Source organism: Chlorocebus sabaeus, chromosome 13, assembly GCF_047675955.1.
Source record: "Chlorocebus sabaeus isolate Y175 chromosome 13, mChlSab1.0.hap1, whole genome shotgun sequence".
NCBI lineage: Eukaryota > Metazoa > Chordata > Mammalia > Primates > Cercopithecidae > Chlorocebus > Chlorocebus sabaeus.
This window is the reverse complement of record NC_132916.1, coordinates 86762132-86776525: the sequence shown is the minus strand read 5'-3', so window position 1 is coordinate 86776525 and position 14394 is coordinate 86762132. Positions and strand designations below refer to the sequence as shown.

Sequence of the window (14394 nt, the reverse complement as noted above, 5' to 3'; positions counted from 1 at the left end):
AACAAGCCGGGTGCAGTGGCTCATGCCTGTAATCCCAACACTTTGGGAAGCTGAGGTGGGCGGATCACCTGTGATCAGGAGTTCACGACCAGCCTGACCAACATAGAGAAATCCCATCTCTACTAAAAATACAAACTTAGCCGGGCATGGAGGCGCATGCCTGTAATCCCAGCTACTCGGGAGGCTGAGGCGGGAGAATTGCCTGAACCCGGGAGGCGGAGGTTGTGGTGAGCCGAGATCATGCCACTGCACTCCAGCCTGGGCAACAAGAGCGAAACTCCATCTCAAAAAAAAAAAAAAAAGAAAAGAAATACATATAAAAGAAATTTGATTACATTTAAGTGACTGTGACAAAAAGCCAGTGGAGAGAAGAGGGAACAACTGATTAAACACATGTTACTAATGCTTTAAAAATAATATTAAATGCATTTAAGTAACTATATACCACACAATTTAATTAAAAATAAATTAATAGAAATTTAAAGTACAATTTAATTAATATAAACACATTTAAGAAGATTAAACACATTTTATTAAGGCTAAAAAGCCAAAGACTTGCTTTGAGAGCAAGACGTTTTTCTGTTTTACTCACCGCTGTATCCCCAGTACCTAGAACAATGCCTGGAACATGGCAGATGCTCAACAAATGTTTGCTGATTGAATGAATGTATGATTGGATAAAAGTAACCATTCACTGGGCACTTACTTTGTGCCAGGATCAAATGATTTTCATGCATATTATCCTCAATTCTCACAACAACCTTAGGAGGTAAACAATTATTTTCATTTACTAATGAGGAAAGAGAACTTTAGAGGGATTTAGAAACTTGCTCATAATCACACAGCTACTGAGTGGCAGACATGGAACTTATTCCAGGTCAATCTAAATCAAAGCTGTGCTTTTAAGAGCAACTGTGATTTTAAGTGTCTGGATTTTTTATTTTTTATTTTTCCTGAGACAGGGTCTTGCCTGTCGCCCAGGCTGGAGTGCCGTGGCTCATTCACAGCTCACTGCAGCCTCGACCTCCTGGGCTTAAGTGATCCTCCCACCTCAGCTTCCCCAGTAGCTGGAACTACAGGTGCATGCCACTGCACCCAGCTAGCTTTTTCCATTTTTTGTAGAGACAAGGTCTCACTGTGTTTCCCAGGCTGGCCTCAAACTCCTGAGCTCAAGTGATCCTCCCACCTGGGCCTCCCAAAGTGCTAGGAGTACAGACAAGAGCCACCATGCCTGGCCCTAGCTTTCAAATAGTTAAATATTTGAAGCAAAAACTGAAAATATTTGAGAAAGGAAAAGGAAAACTTTTGGTTCCTTGTGTCACCAGAATACATAGAATAGAGGAGCTAATTATAGAAAGAACAGCACAGCAGTTAAGCATGTAGCCTGTGGAGCCACATGCCTGGGTTCAAATCCTAGCTCTCATGCTCTCTAGCTGTGCAGCTTCATCAGGTTACCTCACCTTTCTGTGCACTGGTTCCCTCACCTGTAAAAGGAGATAATGATAGCACCTACTTCATGGGGTTGTTAGGAGAGCTAAATGAGTTTATACACACAAAGCACATGGAACAACAACCATTTTGTGTTTGCTGTGATTGTTATAGCCTATTTTTCCCTTCTAGAGAAAGAGGATTCTGTCTATTTTTGTCCCAGCCATATCTCCAGTCCTCATCACACAGCCTGCCACAATAGGGCTTCTCCACAAATATTTATTGTTGTTGTTATTTTTTAATGAGATAATTGGTAAAATGAATGTCCAGCATATGTGTGTGTGCTGCTCAAAAGATTCATTGAATCTGAAGATAAAAACATTAATTTTGCTCACAAATCATGTTATATCGTGCTTTTTTTAAAAAAAAAAATGTGGTTAGCCACTATAAAATCAACTAAAAATCTCTCTCTTTTTTTTTTTTGAGATGGAGTCTCATTCTGTCGCCCAGGCTGGAGTGTAGTGGTGTGATCTTGTCATACTGCAACCTCCGCTTCCCGAGTTCAAGCGATTCTCATGCCTCAGCCTCCCAAGAAGCTGGAATTACAGGCACGCATGTGCCAACACGCCTGGCTAATTTTCGTATTTTTAGTAGAGATGGGGTTTCACCATGTTGGCCAAGCTGGCCTCCAACTCCTGGCCTCAAGTAATTCTCCCACCTCAGCCTCCCAAAGTGCTGGGATTATAGATTTGAGCCACTGCACCTGGCACTGAAAGTACTTTTAAACATATGGTTGACAGTTAAGCCTTAAATTTTATGTATATCATTGTCCAAATAATATTGACCTTAGGTTAGAAGAAAACTACATGAAAATAAAAATTGTTAAGTATTAAGATTATAGGATTGCAGTGATTTTACCCTTTTATTTGGTTTTCTTCATGTATTATTAAACCATCATTGTTTACATCATTCTTTCTCTTCTGATATTAAACTGAGAACAGCTTCATCTATTCTTGAGAAGGGGAAAGAAAAGACTGGAAATAGTCTAACAGTTGAACTGTACAAAATAGTTTAAAGTTCCTGTTTTAACAGCTATAAATTTTTCATAGAATAGCTCCAGCCACTCCTTGACTTGTGAAAAAATCATTTAGAAAGCTTCTGCATTATAAGCAATGCATAACCCTTAGGGAAGATGGATCAAAGAAATGTACAGTGTGCCTATGAGTCATCGTTAAAATACTGGTATTTTCTTCAATAAGCTTATGTACTGGGAAAAATTACAATTCCGCACAAGCCTTGGAGACCTGTTATCACTTTGTAGATTGAGTAATCCTTGGAGACAAGGCAATCTACTGGCTAGGCAGCCTGGAAACAGCTTCTGGACCAATCAATCGCCTGGAAACAGTTCTTGGACTAGTCACCTAGAAACAGTACCTGGACCAATCAGCTCTTTTCTAAGAACTATTTTATTCTAAAATCTGCCACTGCTGCCTTGCAAACCAAAACCAGAGAAATAAAAATGTACCTGAATTATTTCAATACCAACCTCACATGTCCTAGCTCCTCTTTGGCCTATTCGATGAGTACCTCAAACTCTGTGCTCTTCAGTGGAATTCATTCTGTACCCAATAGTTTTTTAGCCACATCATGTCCTTTGTGGAAGGAGGTAAGGAATGTCAACCTAAATAACAAACAGAGAGAGACTCTCTAAAAGAAAATTATGTTTATGTGGGAATAGAGCATTGCAACAGCAGTATGCATGCCATAGTAAACTGTGTGTGTGTTCAGGGAGGCTTGCAGTGAGCTGAGATCCGGCCACTGCACTCCAGCCTGGGCGGCAGAGCGAGACTCCGCCTCAAAAAAAAAAAAAAAAAAAAAAAAAAGAAAGACAGAGATTTTTCAAAGGAAAAAAAATGAGGAGGTTATATAATTGCTTTGAAATAATTATCCTTGGCTACAAAGATCAATAACAAGGGTGACGCCAGTCTGGGCTAGACAGGCAGTTACTGGGTAGATGTCCTTGCAAAAATATTTTTTGTGTAACATTATGATGGCCTTTGTGCAATGTTGTATTATTTGCAGAATCTTTTATGATAGTTTTTATCAGGTATACATGCATGAGAATCCTCTCTTCATAGCTTTCCCTGGCTCTATTTGTCCAGGTTGTTTTGTTGTTTTGTTTTTTTTAACATGAATGACTCAATTGCGATTATGATAACCTTCACAGAAATAAATATATTTCAAAAGATGCCATTTTGTACATTGTAGTTGCTCTAATGTTTTTTCATTTGAGGATATTCTTTCTACCATCTTCTTTCTACCTTCACCCTGGTTCTCAGCCTTGGTTGCACATTAGAATACCTGGGACGTTTTGAAAAGTCCTGTTGCCCAGCCTTCACCCCAGACCAATTAAATCAGAATTTCTGTCATCAGTGTTTATTAAAGTTCCACAGATAGGCCAGGCAGAATGGCTCACACCTGTAATCCCAAAACTTTGGGAGGCCAAGGCAGGAGGATCACTTGAGCCCAAGAGTTTGAGGTTACAGTGAGCTATGAACATGCCACCGCACTCTAGCCCAGATGACAGAGCAAAACCCTGTCTCCAAAACTAAAAAAAGAAAAAAAAGAAAAAAAACAGTTTCACAGATGATTCTAGTACGTATCTTAAATTGAAAACCACTGCTTGGCCTGGCGCAGTGGCTCACACCTGTAATCCCAGAACTTTGGGAGGCTGAGGTGGGCAGATCACCTGAGGTCGGGAGTTTGAGACCAGCCTGATCAACATGGAGAAACCCCATCTCTACTAAAAATACAAAAATTAGCTGGGTGTGGTGGTGCATGCTTGTAATCCCAGCTACTTGGGAGGCTGAGGCAGGAGAATTTCTTGAACCCAGGAAGCGGAGGTTGCGGTGAGCCGAGATTGTGCCATTGCACTCCAGCCTGGGCAACAAGAGTGAAACTCCATCTCAAAAAAGAAAAGAAAAGAAAAGCCAAGCCACTGCTTGGCTGGGCATAGTGGTTTACACCTATAATCTCAGCACTTTGGAAGACTCAGGCAGGAGGCTCACTTGAGGTCAGGAATTTGAGACCAGCTTGGGCAACATAATGAGACCCACTGCTTAACTAAATCTTAACAAGATGAAACTCTCCCCAAAGGCAAAGCAGTTTCTTGCATTTTGCTGTATCTCATCCTATGCTGCCTAATATAGTTTTTCTGCCTAGATTAGGTGACCAAGTGATAGAAAATACAAAGAGAGTAACAAAAAAGATACATAGGATTTGGGATAAGGTTAGGATTGTCACCCTCTGAGCTCAGATCGTCATTTTTTTTTTTTTTTCGCCTGTTTGTTTTTTTAAGGACTTTCTCCGTTGTGGAATTTTGATGCTGAAAGAGGTTGGTGATACCTTCAGGTGAAGGCTTTCGACATTCACTATATTCATAAGGCCTTTTTCCAATGTGGCAGATCTGCTTTTGAAATCCAGCTCTATCATCACCTAATTCTCTGACCCAAAGTAAGTTAATTGTAAAATGGAGAAGTAGAAGTATCTATTTGAGAGTGTGTCATAGGGATTACATTAGAAAAATGTGGATAAAGCACTTCGCTTGGCCCTTGGTACATGCTCCATAAAATAGCAAATTAAGAATCAACACAAAATGGTTGAGATGACCCACTTGCAAATGTTATCCTTCCTGAGAGATCATTTGTAACAGGTAGTAGGAGGCCTTAGAAAGTAGCCTGCAGGCCAGGCACAGTGACTCACGCTTGTAATCCCAGCACTTTCAGAGGCTGAGGCGGGCAAATCACTTGAGATCAGGAGTTCCAGACCAGGCTGGCCAACATGGTGAAACCATGTCTCAACTAAAAAAAAAAAAAAAAAACAAAAATAGCTGGGCATGGTGGTGCATGCCTGTAGCCCCAGCTACTCAGGAGGCTGAGGCATGAGAATTGCTTGAACCTGGGAGGCAGAGACTGAAGTGAGCCAACATCATGCCGGTGCACTTCAGCCTGAGTGACAGAGCAAGACTCTGTCTCAAAACAAGAAAGAAAAAGAAAGACAAAAAGATGGAGGGAGGGAGGGAGGGAGGGAGGGAGGGAAGGAAGGAAGGAAGGAAGGAAGGAAGGAAGGAAGGAAGGAAGGAAGGAAGGAAGGAAGGAAGGAAGGAAGGAAGGAAGGAAGGAAAAGAAAGAAGCAAGCTGTAGTGACAGTGTTAGTGTTAAAAGTGTGTATCCTCGGGCGTGTTATTTAATTACAGTTGTCTCTTCCTACCTGTGGGTTCCGCATCTTCAGATTCAACCAACTGGGGATTGAATGTATTTGGTAAAAGAAAAATACAACAATAAAAATAATACAAATTTTAAAATACAGTATAACAAGTATTTATATAACATTGATATTATATTGGCTATTAAAAGTAATCTGAAGATGATGTAAAGTACACAAGAGGATGTGCATAGGTTATATGCAAATACTACCCCATTTTCTCTCATTCTCTTTCTCTCTCTCTTTTTTTTTTTTTTTTTTTCTGAGACAGGGTCTTACTATTGTTGCCCAGGCTGGTCTCCAGCTTCTGAGCTCCAGCAGTCCTCCTGCCTCAGCCTCCTGAGTAAGTGGGATTACAGGTATGCACCACCACCCCCAGCTACTACACCATTTTATATAAGGGAGTTGGGCATTCATGGATTTTGCTATCCAAAGTGGGCTCCTAGAATCAATCACTAACAGATACTGAAGGGCAACTGTAAAGAGAATGTAATCCAATCATTCCTCCAGTAACTTGAACATGTCAAGTAACATTATAGTAATGGAAGTGTCACTGACTGCACAGACCAGAGTGGGAAAAACACTGTGAAAACAGGGTGGCAGGAAAGAGAGAGAGAGTTTATGGTGTGTCTCTGACTATATGGAAGAGAAAACACGTCTTTCATGGTGGGAGCTTTTGTCCCAGCACTGGGAGACCTTCCTGGATTGTTGGAATGATAAGAAAGAAACTGTGCTGTTACTCCAGCTGCAACTTTACCCTCTGGTATCAATAGACCCTTTTGAAGACAGGAACTCCTTGGGGAATACCAAGCTTGACCCAATGACAAAGCCCCCTTGATCTGGGAGTCAGAGTCATACAGCAGCCTGATCTTTTCTGCTCAAGAAACCACTCTCAAATCACAATCTGTGGTAGAAAAGGCTTTCAAAACTAAATTACATTTACATTTTAGTTTGTTAGAGCAGGAACTTCCTTTTTGATTAATCTTCATTAGTCACTGAATATTGTGAAATATATATTTGGTCTTCCACTTCCTGGCATATAACTCCTAAAATCCTTGGACTCTCTGAAGCGATAAATATACTTTTGCATGCTAATTAGTTGACTGATGGCTGGCAACTCCTATGCAGCTTTAGGATGGGGGCCAGTCACCCCAAAGACGGAGGTAGGATTAGAGGATTGGAACTTTCAGACCCACCCCCCAACCTCCTGGAAGAGGTCAGGAGAAAGATGCTTTAGAAATAAACTACAGTAGATCTATTAATTCTTTCAATCAATTTAGCTATTTGTTTATGAAATTTCATTTTGTGAGGAGGTAACACCTGTATTTCCATCACCTGCTAGCAGTCTCACAAATATGTATTATTGGTCATAAATGGAATTAGAAACTTCTATCATGAATGTAAGTGGAGGAACTAAAAACAGAAGGCCATTTGTATTATATCATCCAGAATATAAAGCATTATTTAATAAATTCAAACTGTTTTCTAAATGATACCCTGCTGTCCACAATGTTACGGCAGCCCCTTAACAAAGCTTACTTAATAAATAATACTCCTGTGGCTTGAGAAAACTGTATAGGAGTAACAGATATATAATTTATTTCCCAGAACATGGATAACATAGGCTTAAAATTGTAATTTGTCATAAATGTATACTATAAATGTAATATAAAATTATAATTTTTCCAAATATCTAGTAGTTCTAGTTGTATTTGTTGGCCTATCAATTTCCCCATTGAATTTCCCTGGCACCTTTGTAAAAACCCAATTCACTGTGTATGTGTGGGTCTATTTCTGGATTCCATTGATCTACTTACAATAGTATCACAGTTTTGATGACTGTAGCTTTTTAGTAATTTTATTTTATTTTATTTTTTTGAGATCAGGGTCTTGCTCTGTCACCCAGGCTGTTGTGCAAGTGGTGTGATCAGGGCTCACTCCTGGACTCAAGAAATCCTCCCACCTTAACTTCCTGAGTAGCTGGGACCACAGGTATGTGCCACCATGCCTGGCTAATTTTTTATTATTTTTATTTTTTATTTTTATTTTATTATTTTTTTTATTTTTTCATTTTTTGAGATGGAGTCTCGCTCTGTCGCCCAGGCTAGAGTGCAGTGGCCAGATCTCAGATCACTGCAAGCTCCACCTCCCAGGTTCATGCCATTCTCTTGCCTCAGCCTCCTGAGTAGCTGGGATTACAGGCGCCTGCCACCACGCCCAGCTGATTTTTGTATTTTTATTAGAGATGGGGTTTCACCGTGTTAGCCAGGATGGTCTCGATCTCCTGACCTCGTGATCTGCCCATCTCAGCCTCCCAAAGTGCTGGGATTACAGGCTTGAGCCACTGCGCCAGGCCTAATTTTTTATTTTTTGTAGAGACAGGGTCTCACTACGTTGTCCAGGCTGGTCTTGAACTCCAGGGCTCAAGCAATCCTCCTGCCTCAGACTCCCAAAGTGCTTTTAATAATTTTTGAAATCAAGTGTTGAAGTCTCCCAACTTTGTCCTTCTCAAGATTATTTCAGCTGTTCTAGATTCTTTGCAACTTCATATAAGCTTTACAATCAACTTGCTCCTTTCTATTTAAATAATTCTGCTAGGATTTTGGTTGGGATGGCTTTGGCTCTATGAGCCAATATCAAGAGAGTTGACATCTTAATAAGATGGATGCTTCCAATCCATGAACACAATTTACCACTCCATTTATTTAGGTCTTTAATTTCTCACTGTAATATTTAATGTTCTTCAGTGTGCAGGTTTTGCACATTGTTGATTACATTTTTTATTCCAGCTGGGCACGGTAGCTCATGCCTGTAGTCCCAGCACTTTGGGACGCCAAGGTGGGTGGATCACGAGGTCAGGAGATCGAGACCATCCTGGCTAACACAGTGAAACCCTGTCTCTACTAAAAATACAAAAATTAGCTGGGCGTGGTGGCAGGTGCCTGTAATCCCAGCTACTCGGGAGGCTGAGGCAAGAGAATGGCGTGAACCCGGGAGGCAGAGGTTGCAGTGAGCCAAGATAGTGCCGCTGCACTCCAGCCTGGGCCACAGAGCAAGACTATGTCTAAAAAATTAAAAAAATTTTAAAAATTTTAAAAAGTTAATTTTTTATTGCTAGGTATTTTATATTTTCATACTTTTGTAAATGATATTATTTTTTAATTGAATATATAATGCAGCAGTATAAAGCATATCTTGATCAATGGAAAGAACTTATGAAGAATGTATACTCTGCAATTATTAGATTATCTAAACATGTAAATCAGGTCAAAATGATGAGAGTGTTATCCAAATCTTTTTTTTTTTTTTTTTGAGACGGAGTTTCACTCTTGTTGCCCAGGCTGGAGTGCAGTGGCACAATCTCGGCTCACTGCACCCTCCGCCTCCCAGGTTCAAGCAATTCTCCTGCCTCAGCCTCCCGAGTAGCTGGAATTACAGGCATGTGCCATCATGCCCGCCTAATTTTGTATTTTTAGTAGAGACAGGGTTTCTCCATTTTGGTCGGGCTGGTCTCGAACTCCAGACCTCAGGTGATACGCCTGCCTCGGCCTCCCAAAGTGTTGGGATTACAGGCGTGAGCCACTGCGCCCGGCCCATGCAAATCTTCTATAACCTTATTGATATTTTGTCTTCTTATCCCATCACACACTGAAAGAGAAGCATTAAAACCTCAAAGGATGCCTGGAGATCTATTTCTCATTTATCAATGTTTTGCTTTCATATACCTTGAAGCTGTTATGAGGTGCACGTGCACTTAGAATTGTTACATCTTCTTGGCTGGGCGCGGTGGCTCACCCCTGTAATCCCAGCACTTTGGGAGGCTGAGGCAGGTGGGTTGCTTGAGCCCAGGAGTTTGAGACCAGCCTGGGAAACATGGCGAGACCCTATATGTAGAAAAAAATTTAAAAATTAGCTAGGCATGGTGATGCATGCCTGTAGTCCCAGCTATCTGGGAGGCTGAGGTGGGAGGATAGCTTGAGCCTGGGAGGTGGAGTTTGCACCTGAGAGGTGGAGCTGAGATCATGCCACTGTACTTCGCCTGGGTGACAGAGACCCTGTCTCAAAATAAATAAATAAATAAATAAATAAATAAATAAATAAATGTAATTATTATGTCTTCTTGTTTAAATGACCTTTTTATCATTGTAAAATGATCTTCTTTATCTTTAGAAATACTCTTGTCTTTAAATCTGCTTTGACTGATATGTATAGGGATATGGTCAGACAGAAATGTGGGTTGTACCCCATTTGTGTCTAATGAAACTTTCCTTTCTTGGAGCTATCTTTGGGGTGGTTCTGAATCTTGTGAGGACTGATTTGCACCTCTTTGGAGATGCCTTATACATCCTTGGTTTCGTCATAATCTTGGTTAAGGTGTTTTGGTTTTTGTGAGTCGCTTGGAAGATATCTTTGGTAAAAAGTTCAAAAGCCAGGAATATTGGCTGTTTGTCCTGGATAAAATCTGATAGTAAGGATTTGAAAATATATATTTTTTAATCTTTATGATCATTCAGAAGTCAGCTTAATCAAAAGCTGATATTTAGACTACAATGTTTTTGTTTTCTATTTTTTCTTTTTTTCTTTTCTTTTTTTTTTTTAAAAAAAAAACGAAAACTGGCCAGGTGCAGTGGCTCACACCTATAATCCCAGCACTTTGGGAGGCCGAGTTGGGAGGATCACTTGAGGCCAGTAGTTCAAGATCAGTCTGGGCAACATAGAGAAATCCCATTTCCACAAAAAATAAAAAATGAGCCCAGTGTTGTGACACGTACCTGTGGTCCCAGCTACTTGAGAGTCTGAGGTGGGAGGACAACTTAAGCCTGGAAGGTTGAGGCTGCAGTAAGCTGTGATTGTGCCACTGCACTCCAGCTGGGGTGACAAAGGGAGGCCCTGTCTCAGGAAAAAAAAAAAAAAAGCTTTTTCTTTATCTTTTTCTGCTTTTTCTCTTTTGGATCCTGTTTCTGGGAATTTTTTGCAGTCGACTGAATTTCGTGTTTGTTTGTTTGTTTGTTTGTTTTGAGACGGAGTCTCACTCTGCCACCCAGGCTGGAGTGCAGTAGCCAGATCTCAGCTCACTGCAAGCTCCGCCTCCCGGGTTCATGCCATTCTCCTGCCTCAGCCTCCTGAGTAGCTGGGACTACAGGCGCCCACCACCACGCCCGGCTAATTTTTTGTATTTTTAGTAGAGATGGGGTTTCACCGTGTTAGCCAGGATGGTCTTGATCTCCGGACCTCGTGATCCACCCAACTTGGCCTCCCAAAGTGCTGGGGTTACAGGCATGAGCCACCGTGCCCAGCCTGAATTTCGTTTTTAATTATATGTTTGGTTCTTCTTCTATTTGTTTCCTTTTTCATTGGCATGATTTTTGCTGAGAAAAATATAAAATTTCAGTGGCCAAGAAAGCTTTAAATCTCCAAATTGGCTCCTCTAAGATTTATTCTTCCATTTCTTCCCACTTCTACTTCCTTTTTGCCTCTTTTCTTTTCTTTTCTTTTCTTTTCTTTTCTTTTCTTTCTTTTTTTTTTAAAACAAGGTTTCACTCTGTTGCCCAGGCTGGAGTGCAGTGGCACAATCACGGCTCACTGCAGCCTTGACTTCCCAAGGGATCCTCCCACTTCAGCCTCCCAAATAGCTAGGACCTCAGGTATACACTACCAGGCCTGGTTAATGTTTTCATTTTTTGTAGCAATGGCGTCCCACTATGTTGCCCAGGCTGGTCTCAAACTCTTGGGCTCAAGTAATCCTCCCGCCTAAGCCTCCCAAAGTGCTGGGACTACGGGCATGAGCCACTGAGTGGCTTTTTTGCCACTTTCATTTCCACATGCAGAGGTCTTGAGGGGACATCTAATGGCCCTGAGACCCCTTGAGGAACACAGAAAAATGTGCCATACATCCCCTTTTTAGGGTCTTCTCTTTTCCTCCTGGAGCCTCAAGAGTCATGGGCAGGTTACTCTCATGTCTAAAGTTCCACTGTCTTTTGCGCTGAGTTTCCTGATCTCTCTGCCTTTTGGGGCAGGGATTATTTTGTACTGTAAGAGAAACCTGACCTTTCTGTGTGTGAAGACTGGTAGGTCACTGGCAAGGGCTGCAGTTTTGGAGGAGGCTGACAGTGGTTATCACAAATGGTTATTACTGCAGCAAGCTACTTATTTCTTCGTGCGTTTAGATCAAGAGAGGTGTAGTTTGGACAGCTGGAGGCTGTAGGAACACCCACAACCAGGTGATAAGACTCCCATGAGGGATGGTTTGATCACAGAGTAGGCAAACTGATGTTGAGTCACCCACCAGCCGTGGGGGAATATCCTTGCAACAAGGTGCAATGTGGAAACATTGCACAGCCTGATCCCACAGTGTTTCCGTTTGTTTGTTTGTTTGTTTGTTTGTTTGAGATGGAGTTTCGCTCTTGTTGCCCAGGCTGGAGTGCAATGGCGCGATCTCGGCTCACTGCAACCTCTGCCTTCCAGGTTCGAGCAAATCTCCTGCCTCAGCCTCCCTAGTAGCTGGGATTACAAGTGCCCCCCATCACACCCAGATAACTGTTTGCATTTTTAGTAGAGACGGGGTTTCACTATGTTGGCCAGGCTGGTCTCGAACTCCTGACTTCAGACCATCCATTCACTTTAGCCTCCCAAAGTGCTGGGATTACACCCAGCCACCGCGCTCGGCTTAGTGTTTCCCTCTTTTTAAGGACCCAGGATTCAGTGTTAAAATGGGATCTTGGATTTCTGGGGTTCTAGATGCTCTCCTTCAGGCTGCACTTGCTTTTCACATATACTAGACCCTAGAAACTGCAAATGCTTTTTTGGCCCTATTTTTAAATGGGGTCTGCCCTGAGCTCAGCGATCCAGTTAAGAAACAGAAACTAAATTTTAAAACCACGTATCTAACAAGATTGGTCTCCAAAATACGGCTTTCTAGCATTCAGTTGATTATCTGGAAAAGGTTTCTGAATTTTCTCTAGGCTTATATGTATGTTTCCTTATAAAATCTATAGTAAATTCCTATGACTTTGACGTTGACATCCATGTTTAATCTTCCTCTAACACAGCCAAACTCCTTCTTAAAAACCCTTACATTCTTTCTCTTTACATTGAGATGTAAATTTGCTACTCTCTTTCCTCTAAAACGAGGGAAAGGCTTTGTCCATGTAAGACAGATAAACTTTAACTTGTTCCATTTACAGAGGCACGACTTAATTTAATTGTCCTTTTGTTAACTAGTGGGTTTTAAGCTGGGCATAGTGGCATGTGCCGTTGGTCCCAGCTACCTGGAGGCTGAGGCAGAAGGATTGCTTGAGCTCAGAAGTTTAAGGTTAGCATGCTCAACATAGTAAGACCATATCTCCATAAAAAACAAATAAAATAGTGAGTTTTACATATCTAATTGCTAAAATTTTTTAAATTGAAGTTATTAAGTCTGTATGTTTGTCTGTATTTTTTAAATTAATAAATAATAATAATAATTATTATTATTTTTGAGATAGACTCTCACTCTGTTGCGCAGGCTGGAGTGCAGTAGCGTGATCTCGGCTCACTGCAACCTCCACCTCCTGGGCTTAAATGATTCTTGCACCTCAGCCTCCAGAGTAGCTGGAACTCCAGGCATGCACCACTTGGCCCAGCTAATTTTTGTATTTTTAGTAGAGACGGGGTTTCACCATGTTGGCCAGGCTGGTCTCAAACTCTGGTCCTCAAATGATCCACCCGCCTCGGCCTCCCAAAGTGCTGGGATTACAGGCGTGAGCTACCATGCCCAGCAACTTACTAATTTTCGAGACAATGTCTCACTTTGTTGCCCAGGCTGGAGTACAGTGGTGTGACTATAGCTCATTGAAGCCTTGACTACCTGAGCTTAAGTGATCATCCTGCCTCAGCTTCCTGAGTAGCTAGGACCACAGGCACACACCACCACACCTGGCTAATATTTTTTGTATAAATGGGATCTTGCTATGGTGCTCAGGCTAATCTTGAACTCCTGGACTCAAGCGATCCTCCTGCCTCAGTCTCCCAAAGGGCTGAGATTACAAGGCATGAACCACCACACCTGGGTGTCTATATTTTAAGTAAAATCGTTTTTTATTTTTAACTTTTTTTAGAGGCAAGGTCACACAAAATTTCCCAGGCTGAACTGCCACCTCAGTCTCCTAAGTAGCTGGGACCACAGGGACACACCACCACACCACACCTGACTGTCTGTATTTTTATGTATACATGTGTAAATATGTATGTTTGCATATTGTCTACAGGGTACCAAATTGACCTACAAATAAATGAGCACTCATAAAGTAAATAGCCCAAATGCCTTTCAAATTCACATGACTTTAGTCGTCTCTATTAAGTAAAGCTAGATTTTAAATTGCTGGTAAAATAAAATAGAAATATCTTCAGAATTTTGCTTGGGTATACTGGTCATACAAATGTATGCTGTCTCTGCTATATTTTTTTAGGTAATAAAACTGTGGCTTCTGTGACATTTTTGATATTTTCTTGATTTATCTATGAGCTTTTATCTTTGGTTTTGAGTTGTTAGATTCTGTGGCCTAGATTCTGTGGCCATGATGAGGCCTAAAGACATATGCATATCCACAGCACTTAGGCCACCAACTACAGGGTAAAACCAAGCCCAGTATGTCCTCCCTGACCCAGCTGTGTCTCCTGGCCATGCTAGAAAGAGTCAAATCCTCCAGGCATTGTCTTGACTGC

At 41.4% G+C, this 14394-nt stretch overlaps 1 long non-coding RNA gene across 1 annotated transcript in view; it reads right to left on the bottom strand.

Moving 5' to 3' along the window:
* Positions 1–14394, bottom strand: part of LOC119625379 (uncharacterized) — a 62332-nt gene that overhangs the window by 9387 nt on the left and 38551 nt on the right. The gene's annotated exons all lie outside the window — the stretch shown is intronic.